Source organism: Notechis scutatus, chromosome 3, assembly GCF_049901735.1.
Source record: "Notechis scutatus isolate UNSWTSFEM ecotype Mainland chromosome 3, rNotScu1.2, whole genome shotgun sequence".
NCBI lineage: Eukaryota > Metazoa > Chordata > Lepidosauria > Squamata > Elapidae > Notechis > Notechis scutatus.
Window position 1 is genome coordinate 133689046 of NC_142011.1, and position 12102 is coordinate 133701147.

Genomic DNA, 12102 nt, shown 5'->3' on the forward strand with positions numbered 1-12102 from the left:
TGACAGTCAACAAATTGCCTCTTTCCTCCAAGGGTTCATTCTGTCAGGTTCCAAGAAATGCAGCCTTTGTAAAACGAACTCCGGGGCACCATTCCACCATCTAACCAAATTCAGGCTTGAAACACTCAACTTCCACTTGCTGAACTAGACATATTTCTATTGTCATATTTGGTCATATAATGATCATATTTCATTGCCCATGGGAGAATGTCACAAGGCCCTTTGCTTGTTACTATAGATTTGGGCTGTCAAACTATCAGCCTGTGGGCCAGATGCATCATTCGCTGGCCATGCCCACACCTGGTTTAGCAAAGGGGGAAAAGTCTCAATATGTCACGTGATGCCACCGTAATGATGTGAGTTTGATATCCCTGCAATAGCTGAAGGAACAAAATACATTCTTGATAGCTGAAAATGAGAATACTCATAATAGCTATATATCCAAGTGAGAAGGAAGGTTTCAATCACATTTTACAAGGTATGGCATGAAAATGCCACACTTGAACAGCATAGGATTAACTTTGTTTTAAATTCTCTCCCCTACTAAAAACAGAATCTGGTGAATTCAGAATACAGGTTGAATTCAGGAACATGGCTCATTTATAGTTAACATAGGGAATGCATGCACAGTCTTGTTTGCTTAGACATTTTTGTGTAGAAGATCAAATTGCCATGAACATTATGCTGCATATAAAGAAATCAAGCCTTTGAAAATCTTCCAAAGCAGTTATTCCTAAGTGTTCAAAGGTTTGTGACCATTAACTTGAAATGCCCATGCAAATCTCCAAATTCATGTATTCTGTTATCCTAGGGCTTTTTAAGAGAAGCTATTTAAAAAGAATCATTATCAATACAATGAGATTCCACCAAGATCCTATGTCTTGAGATGAAGGGAAATTATTATGCATAAAAATTATTTATTTTTTAATAAATTATTAATTAATCATTTAATTATTAGACTGCCAGACTGGTGTAGTTAAGACATTAAGTTAGAAATCAAGAGACTGTGAGTTCTATTTGCACCTTAGGCATGGAACCGACTGGGTGATCTTGGGCCAATTACTCTGTCTTATTCCTGGAAAGCAGGTAATGGCAAACCACTTCTGAAATCTTAACAGGGACTTCTCCAATGTCCAGGAATCACCATTGACTAGAAAGCACAAAAGAAAACAAAAAACAATTATAAATTAAATATTATCAGAGAAATTTCAACTGATAATTCTGATTCAGTGAATACTTCCCCTATTAGATATACCTTGGTGTCTTTATCCTGAATAATTGTTGAAGAAAATCAGGGAAATGTATGAAAGCTGTAACCCTAACCAAATATTTCAGCACTCAGTGTCAGCAACCAAAGATTTGTTTTCTTGACAAAACAATAAAAGCAATACTAGGAATGTTTTCCCCATTAATGCCCTTATTATTAACCTACAATATATTCCAAATATTGTTAGAGTACATTGGGTGATATTCAAACATATTCCCCATCCCATTCATTTTTTAAAAAAATAATAATAAACTCTTTTTCCCTGACTTTACTCAAAGAATATCAATTTTTCTTCTCACAAAAATCTATATTTTATTCACCTTTGTAAGTTTATTATCAAAATAAGCTTATTCTCAAATAAACTCAAATAAGTTTATTCTCAAAATAAGCTTAATATAGTTTGAATTGTCCTTTAGTTTATTTATATAGCTGCCCACTTCCATTTAACTTTTAATTGACTTCATGACATGCTGGTCCTTTATGAACCTGATGGTAGAATACTAGAGGTTTTTTTTTTTTTTCTTCCTTGGCTTAGCAGGAATGACCTTTAGTTGACATATTTCCTCTTCAACATTTCTTGCTATCGTATTACTGAAGCAATTTACAACAGTAAAATATAAAAATGGTCATTCAGATTCCCATGTTTCTTCGATATCTTGCTGGGTTTCTTCTCCCTGGGTACAGGAACAACCTTCTTCTTATTCTGAAGGTTGGATTTAAATTGACACATTGGGCTTAGGAAAACACTACTTGGGAAATTTGGCATGCTTCCTTGTTAACTAGATAAAAAATGGGCAATATGCAAACTGGTTATTCCTACCTATTATATGTATTTAAATACATACGTTGTTATTCAATCTTTCAATTTCTGATTGAAGAACATAGATGTTTTTATATGATTTTAGAGGGTGTTCTGTAAACTAAGAAATGGAACACAATGAGAGGTCTCCTATAACTCAGCAAGTATAGAGCTATTTACATGAAGGCTTCCTCAGTGGATACATCTTCAAGATATGTGTGATTTACTCTTCTAATTAGAAAATCTGTCATTTAAAAAAGGCCAGGTATTCTCCCAGACATTCAGAAGGTGACTAGGACTTCATCTTTTGTCTGGGATGAAATGATCTAAGTAATGCCTCATTATTGGAGCCAAGGTGCATTTTTGCAGAGGAAATCTAGCCAACCTGGAAGCAAAGAAGATTCAGATAAAACTTCAGCCTCCAAAGTTGAGCTAACTTTGAGATAATAATAGGTAGGGGAATTGCATTAAGGAAATGACTGTGTTGCGATTTCCCCTTCTGTCCAGAGCACTATCTTTTGAATGTTCAGCCATCCTTCCTATTGTTTTAATTTCTTAATTAGTTCTATATTACTGATACTTTCTTAAATATCAAAATTAAGTAATGCTTTTATAAGAAATTTATCATTCAAAACTCAGAATTCTACCATTCCTGGGATGTCATCCCCAAGGCCATCAATCAGTTGGTTAGTTCTTCCCATCCAAAGCTGGAGACTCCAATCAGTTCCACCTTTCTCATTCTCATCTGCTTTTTGGCTTGTTCGTTCCAAGAAATAATGTTAAGCATCCTGTTCAAATATGGTCTTTAATTGATAAATCTTTTTTATAATATGTGCCATAATTTATCCATCTAATGTCTCATAGAATGTCTATACATCTTTCCTATTTTTATGCCTAATTTTATAACTTGAAGCACAGGAAGTGTGATTTCTCTGATACATTTCAGTTCAAACTTTCCTAAGTGTGATTTGAGAGGTGAGCTAAGGGATACTCCGATATCCCTGTTGCCGATTGTTGCCACAATTGATAATTATTATTCATCATTATATTAGAACCAAAGTGATATTCAGCAGGTTCTGACCAGTTCTGAAGAAACGGTAGCGGAAATTTTGAGTAGTTCAGAGAACTGGCAAATACCACCTCTGACTGGCCCTGCCCCCATCTATTCTCTGCCTTCCGAGTCCCAGCTGATTGGCTGAATCTTTTGTTGCCCTGCACAGGAGAACGGAGCTAGAAAGCAGGTTAGTGGGATAGGGAGGGAATGGAGATTTTGCAGTATCCTTCCCCTGGAGTTGGGTGCGAATTGAGATTTTACAGTATCCTTCCCCTGCCATGCCCATCAAACCATGCCCACAGAACCAATAGTAAGTTTTTTTTAATCCCACTACTGATTAGAACTGTTGTTTCTTAATGTTGTGGTAAGGCTTTTAGAAGTACAGTCACAAATTAAAAACAGACCAATGCTGATATTAGTTTAAATTCCAGCATTAGCCGATACACTACACAGAATAATTTCTGAATTAAAAGCATTGCTCCCAGATAAACAATAAAAGAGCTTGAGGGAAAAAAATATCTAAGAGATTCTTAGTGCTCTCTCAGCTTGAATGTTTTCTTGAAGATGTTTCATTATCCAAACTAGGTAACATCATCCGTGCCAGTCCAATAAGTGAAATGTGTAAACCAATCATCATCTCTATGCTGCTGGGGTTACAACTTTCTTTTAGAGGAGGTTTCAATTTACTCCTTCTTCAAAATTGTTTCTATTGGTGTCAAGTTATTTTATCTCAAGTTCATTCTACTTTCTGATTCAGTTGTTTTAGCTATTTTTTAGTCTCAAAATATCCTTATGAGAATTTCCTGTTTGAGTGTGCCTTTGACTTATTGTTGACTCCTGGACTATACTTCTGAGTTGTACATTTAACCTTCCCAAATTGCCTTATTTTTTTTTACTTTAACTGGAACTCCCCCTTTCCTCAATATGCTTTTGACTTTAGCAGTCATTTTGGAACATAGAATTTGATATGGTCATTGACCAAAATAAAACGATTTGCTTTGAACATGTTGTACATTGGATCAGCAAAATTTCAAAGCCTGGTGAGAGATTTAATAGTCCTCCATGGATACATTTGCTGAATTTCATCAAAAAGTTTACAAATAGAAAAGGCTGGTGCTGGAACAAGAATACATGCAAAATAGAAAAGGAAATGTTATTCCTAAAATAAGTTAATTATAACACATGACCATCAAATAGGAAAATATAAGCCTGATTTATTGCAGTCTCCTCAGCAAAGTGATAAAACTTCTATATTAATACTGTTAACTATAACAGATCTATAGCACCTAGAACTGTTGTTTCTAAAGATGCAGAGGTTGCTTTTAGCAGTTTTTTTTTTCTGGCTTGTTGTGCTATATCGTATTACACTTCTTTGAAAGAAAGAATTTGCCTTTACTTATAGACATAAGGATTGAGAATCTGTGAAAAGTCAGGTTACTGAAGACTTTTTTCTTCTTCAAAAGTTCACTTAAGGTTTGCACTTGGGTTTTCGGTTTGGTTTTTGCTTTTGGGACTCAAGAGATTCTAATATTTTGTAGATATGAAAATATTTCCTTTTTTTCTGTACAAGAGAGGTGAGCCTCTCTAGTATTTGTCCAGGAAATCCATTTTCATAGACAAAATAAGATGATTGATACTGTAACACTGGATAATAGGCCACTACTTTTTTTGAGAACACTAATGGTATTTATGATGTACTTAAAGTAAAGCCTTTGGGTTGTCTAGTTCTGAGGTTACCATGCAAGAAAAAAAAATATTCCAAAAGTGCAAAAACAAAATTACAATGGGAACATGGAATGTGAAAAACATGGGTATGGGAAAGCTCAGCAGAGTGAAAGGTGAAATGAAATAGCTATAAACTGACATCTTAGGCATCAGCAATTTGAATTGGTTGGGGATTTGTCACTTCAATCAGAAGATCGTACTGTTTACTATTCAGCACAAACAAAACAAAGAAGAAATGCCTCTGCTTTCATACTAACAAAGAATATAGCAAAGCTATTTCTTGTGCATAATATACTTAATGATCAAATAACCCAAATTAGACAGAAAAAAGTAAACTGCAGAAGAGAAGGTGGGAATTGCCAAGAAGAGAAAAGAACATAAAGCTTAGGAAAGACAGACAACTGGATGAAACTTAAGAATGGATTTCTGAGGGAATATTTGTTAATAACCAAAATAAAGTATATTCTCTATTTAAATAACTATTGATGTTAGCTCATGAAGTTTAAATCAGATCTCTGCTCATTACTAAATTGAGGAGCAGAGGAATTAAAGAAACATACAAAACAAAAGAAGAATTAATAAAATTTCTAACCAAATGGTTCCAGAAAATTTGGAGAATACCACAATCATAAATTAGGAGAGATCAGTCTACATTTTAATACTATAATACAATATCCTGAATTAAGCAAATAATGGTTAGACTCTCCAATATAAATTAGAACTCCATATGGAAATGCCAAATGTTTAAACTAGTTTTGGAAAAGGCTGAGGAAAAAGATATATTAATGTTGATACATATTGGGTAACTAAGAGAGCTAAAAAAAAATGCCAAAAAGTCAACGTGTGATTTATTGCTTATATAAAATTCATCAAAGGGAGAAAAGGAAGCCACTATACAAAACATATTGAAACAGATTGATTCCAGGTTAAGAGTAAAACAAGGGTGAATACTTTCTCTATATTTATTTAAACTATATGTTTAATCTATATTTACAGAGGTTGGCTTCAAAGAAGATGACTGTGGTTTTAAAATTAGAGGACAAAACAATTTTATGCTGATACTACTCAAATAGATGAAGAATGCAAAAGATCTGCAATGCCTAGTTCTTGAGAATCAAGAACAGTGAAAAAAATGGGGCTTAGATTAAATATAAAATAACCAAAACAAAGTCAAGTACAGTGGTCAGATTTAGAATTTATGATGGAGATATTGAAGTGGTTGATGATTTCTGTTTTTTAGGACTAACTATCAAAAGTAAAGGAATAAGCAGTAAAGTAGCATGCCACAGACTAACACTTTGTAATATAGCCATGAAGTTTTTGGAAAATATATTTATATGCCATGATATATCTAAGCACTGTGGTGGCAAAACGGTTAGAACACAGTATTGCAGGGAAACTCTGCTGACTTCTAGCAGTTTGATCCTCAAGGTTGATTCAGCCTTCCATCCTTCGCAGGTTGGTAAAATGAGGACCCAGTTTGTTGGGAGCAATAAGCTGATTCTGTAAACCACTTAGAGCTGTGATGGCGAACCTATGGCACGCGTGCTGGAAGTGGGAGAGAGGTTGCATGGAAGAGCCCCACTGTGCATGCGCACACACACCTCCACCAGCCAGATGATTGTCAGGCATCTGTCGACAATAGTGGGCTTTATTCAAGATGAGAATACAGGGAGGAGGTAGAGGGTTTGGTGGACTGATATAATAAGAACAGCTTAAGTCTAAATGTTGGAAAAACAAAAGAAATCATTGTCAATTTCAGGAAAGGCAGACCCAGCCATACATGTCTATGTATTATGATTCAACTGTGGAAGTGGTTAGTAGTATTTAGTTTCTGAGTGGGCAGCTAATGAATAGGTTATCTTGGTTGTTGAACAGTGAGACACTGGTGAAGTGGGCACGGCAGCACATGCATTTTCTGTGTTGCATGAGAACACATTTTCCTTTCCCTGTCCTGACCACTTTCTATAGATGGATGATTGAAAGCATCATGTTGTATTGTTTTACTGTTTGGTTTGAAGTATTACTGTTTTGGGCAGGAAGGCTATACAGAGAATAGTGAGGACAGCAGAAAAGATTACTGGAAGTTTTCTTCCTTCTATCCAAGACATGGCATATAGGCACAGCTTGACTAGGGTCAAGTACTACTACACATCATCTCCATGACTTGTTTTCTTTGTTACCTTCTGAGTGGAGGCTTCATGGTAGATTCTGTAATAGCTTTGTACCATATAATATCAACCTTGTTAACTCTCAGGACTCTTTTTTCTGCTTTGTATTCAAAATTGACTGTGGTGTGTGTGTGTCTCTCTCTCTGTGTGTAAATGTATATATATACATATATACAGTGTATGTATGTATGTATGTATGTATGTATGTATGTATGTATGTATGTAAGTATGTATGTTATTCAGCTTTGTTCGGGTATTTTCTCACATTTTTATAGTTGTGCTTTTAAAGTTGTAGCGACGTTTCAGCAAAATCTCATCTGCCATGATCAGGCTCGTGTGTTGGGTTCATCTTCATTGTGTGTGTCAGGCTTTTGCAGCAGTTTCTGTTTTAAATTTGGTGCTAGCCTCGTGTTTTTTTGAATGGTTTTTTTTTCATCCTGATTGGTTGGGAGCCTTGGTCTGTGTTTATTGGTCTTGGAGTTTGCTGTGTTCTGGTTGATTGGTATTTGTAATATCTTCTCTCTTTTTTGTAGCATTTTTTTGTCTTGATTAGCTGGCAACTGTGTTCTGTGTATTGGGGGCTTTCAGCGTGGCTTGGCTTCGGGTAAATGGCCGGCTGTCATTTAGAATAGAATAGAATAGAATAGAATAGAATAGAATAGAATAGAATAGAATAGAATAGAATAGAATAGAATACTTTATTGGCCGAGTGTGATTGGACACACAAGGAATTTGTCTTGGTGTAAATACTCTCAGTATACATAAAGAAAAGGTACATTCATTAAGAATCAAGAATCATAATGTACAACACTTAATGATAGTCATAGGGTACAATCAACAATCAAATCATACTAGGAAACAGTCTATATAAATCGTACGGATACAAGCAACAAAGTTACAGTCCTACAATCACAAGTGGGAGGGGATGGGTGATAAGGAGTGATGAGAAGATTAACAGTAATAGTAGTGTACACTTTGTAAATAGTTGAACAGTGTTGAGGGAATTATTTATTAGGAAGCTGGCCATTCAATACCCAAACATAGCTGAATACCATACATATAAATACCCACAAAAACTTAAGAAAACACACACACACACACACACACACACACACACACACACACACACACACACATATATATATATATATATATATATATATATATATATATATATATATATATATATATATATGGATCTTTGGTTATTCGGGTTTTCTCCCGCGTAAGATTCAAAGTATCTAGGCAACGTTTCGGCGAGGTCCCACTCGCCATCTTCAGGCTGGTGCTTTCGGCTTAGTGCCAGTGCAAGCAGTGTGTGACCGGAGCTGCCATCTCTCTATATATACAAGTGGTGGGGATGGTGTGCTGGGCTGGTTGGCTGTGCTGCAGCCTCTTGATTGGTTGATGGAGTTGATGTTGGTATAATGGGCTGTGTAATGGCCTTTTGTTGTAGAGATATCCTGGATCTTGTGCTGTCATCTCCTGGGTCGTTAGCCTCTTGTGTTTTAACGGCTTGGGTAATGGGTTGTGTGATGGGCTTGTGAGTTCTTTTGTTGTGGTATCCTGGGTCTTGCGTTGTAATCTCCTGGGTCGTTTGTGTTTTGATCTCTTTTCCATTAGCCTCCTGTGTAGTAACAGCTTGGGTAATGGGTTGTGTGATGACCTTGTGAGATTTATTGCTGTGGTATCCTTGGTCTTGTGCTGTGATATCCTGGGTCATTTGCTGTGTTGTGACTTCTTGAGTTCTTGAGGTGTAATTTCTTGAGTTTTCTGATGTGATGTCCTGAGCGGGTGGCTGTGATGTAGCATTTTGGGTTTTTAATATGGCTTTGAGTTTGGGGTCTGGGTCTGTGTTCGTTTGGCTTCGAGTTCGTGGTCGTGCCACATCTTCATGGTGGGGGTACTGTTACTACACAGGAGGCTAATCGAAAAGAGATCAAAACACAAACGACCCAGGAGATTACAACGCAAGACCCAGGATACCACAACAGAAGAACTCACAAGCCCATCACACAACCCATTACCCAAGCCGTTAAAACACAAGAGGCTAACGACCCAGGAGATGACAGCACAAGATCCAGGATATCTCTACAACAAAAGGCCATTACACAGCCCATTATACCAACATCAACTCCATCAACCAATCAAGAGGCTGCAGCACAGCCAACCAGCCCAGCACACCATCCCCCACCACTTGTATATATAGAGAGATGGCAGCTCCGGTCACACACTGCTTGCACTGGCACTAAGCCGAAAGCACCAGCCTGAAGATGGCGAGTGGGACCTCGCCGAAACGCTGCCTAGATACTTTGAATCTTACGCGGGAGAAAACCCGAATAACCAAAGATCCACATACAAATACCCGCAGAACCTCAGAAAACATATATATATATATATATATATATATATATATATATATATATATATATATATATATATATATATATATATATATATATATATATATATATATATATATATATGATCTTTGGTTATTCGGTTTTCTCCCGCGTAAGATTGGAAGTATCTAGGCAACGTTTTGATGAAGTCTCATTCATCATCTTCAGGTTTGTGTCTTCCTCTCTGTTGCCTAGATACTTCCAATCTTACACGGGAGAAAACCCGAATAACCAAAGATCCACATACAAATACCCGCAAGAACCTCAGAAAACACACACACACACACACACAGATATATATATTCTTAAGTTTTCGCGGGTACTTACATGTATGGCATTCAGCTTTGTTCGGGTATTTTCCCACGTCATAGTAGTTGTGCTTTAAAAGTTGTAGCGACGTTTCGGCAGAATCTCATCTGCCATCATCAGGCTTCTGTATAGTGTTCATCTGTGAGTCAGACTTTTACAGTGATTTCAGATTTGAATTTGGGGCAGCCTATTGCTGTGCCAGAATGGTTTTTTCTTCATCCTGATTGGTTGAGAGTCTTGGTATGTGTTTATTGGTCTTGGAGTTTGCTGTGTTCTGCTTGATTGGTGTTTCTAATATCTTCTGTCTGTTTTTTGGCTCTTTTTGTATCTTGATTGGTTGGCAACATTGTGTTACTTTATTGGAGGCCTTTAGTGCAGCTTGGCTCCGGGTAAATGGACGGCTATCATTAGTTAGGAAGCTAGGTTTCATCTGGGTGCCTGGTTGGGGTGTGTTTGAGCTGGAGGTATCAGGGGGGATCTGTTTGTGCCCAGGTGTTTGCCTGGCTTGTGGTGTGGATATTTTTTTGTTTGTGAGTGCAGGCTTCCAAATGATTGACAGTCTGGTGGAATCATCTCTTCTGTTCATGCTTTCTGGTCTTTTTTCAATCTCTATGGCTTCTCTGATGATTCTGTGGCTGGGGTTTTCTATAGTGGCTAGGGTTTTGGTGCCATTGAAGTTGATGCTATGACCTGTGGCTTCCATGTGTTGGACTAGTGAGGAAGTGTGTTCCAGCTTTTTGACTGCATTTTTGTGTTCATCCAGGCGGGTACTTATTTTTCTATTGGTCTGTCCAATGTATGTGGCCGGGCATGATGCACAGGGGACTTCATATATGCCTTGGTTTTCCAGGTCAATTTTATCTTTGGGGTTTCTGAGGATGGCTGCTATTTTTCTGTCTGTTTTGAAGGCAGTCTTGATGTGGTGTCTGTGTAGTACCTTACTAATTTTGTCTGTAGTGCCTCTTATGTAGGGCAGGACAGCTGTTCCATAGGTCTGTTCATCTTCTGGGTCTCTATTATGTCTCAGTGTGTTTTTGTGGATCAAGCCGGTGATTTTGCTTTTGTGGAAGCCGTTGGCTGTCAGTACTTTGGTCAGGGTGCATAGTTCAGTCATAATGTGTGTCTTGTCTGCCAGACGTTTGGTTCTAATAATTAGTGTTTTAGCCATGGAGTTTATCTGTGCTGGGTGGTGGTGGGATTGGGCGTTGAGGTAGCTGTTGGTGTGTGTTTTCTTCTGGTATATGGTGTGTCCTAGTGTGCCATCTGTTTTTTTGTAGATTAGTACATCTAGGAATGGTAGTTGTTTGTTTGTTTCCGTTTCCATGGTGAACTTGATTTTGGGGTGTGTGCTGTTTAGGTGTGTTAGGAAGTTGTTTAGGTTTTCTTTTCCATGGGGCCAAATCACAAATGTGTCATCGATGTATCTTAACCATAGTTTGGGTTTGTGGATGGCATTGGCCAGGGCTCTGGATTTGAATTCTTCCATGAACAGGTTTGCAATGACAGGTGACAGTGGTGATCCCATAGGGGCTCCTTCAATTTGTTTGTATCTTTGTCCTTTGTATATGAAATATGTGTTGGTTAAGCAGTGTTCTGTTAGTTCCATAAGGTGTTTAGCTGGTTGGTATTTATTTTTGATGATTTCCAGGGTCTCTTTTATCGGGACTTGAGTGAATAGTGAAACCACGTCAAAGCTTACAAGCAGATCTTCCTGCTCCACATGTAGATCTTTGATCAATTCCAAGAAGTGGTATGAGGTTTGTACATGTGAAGCTGCTGTTTCAGCATGGGGCTGTAGCTGTTTTGCTAAGTGTTTAGCTAGGTTTTGTAGTGGTGCTCCTCTGGAGCTGACTATGGGTCTGAGAGGTATGCCTTCTTTGTGTATTTTTGGGAGGCCGTATAGTTTGGGGCATCTGGAAGATTTCTCTCTGGGTATGATCGTCTGTTGATCTCTTTGCTTATGTGGCTGGTTATAATTTTCTTCTTGGTTAATTTTTCCAGATATGTGGTTGGGTCTGTGTTTATGGGTTTGTACGTGGAGTCTTGGAGTAGGTCTGTCAATTTTGTTTCATAGTCTTTTCTGTCCATTACTACAGTGGCATTCCCTTTATCTGCTGGGAGGATGATTATGCTGCTATCTCTTTTCAGGGTTTGTAGTGCTTTGATTTCATTTTTCTGCAAGTTGCTTTTTCTCAACCAATCAGGATGAAGAAAAAACCATTCTGGCACAGCAATAGGCTGCCCCAAATTCAAATCTGAAACCACTGTAAAAGCCTGATTCACAGATGAACACTATACAGAAGCCTGATGATGGCAGATGAGATTCTGCCGAAACGTCGCTACAACTTTAAAAGCACAACTACTATGACGTGGGA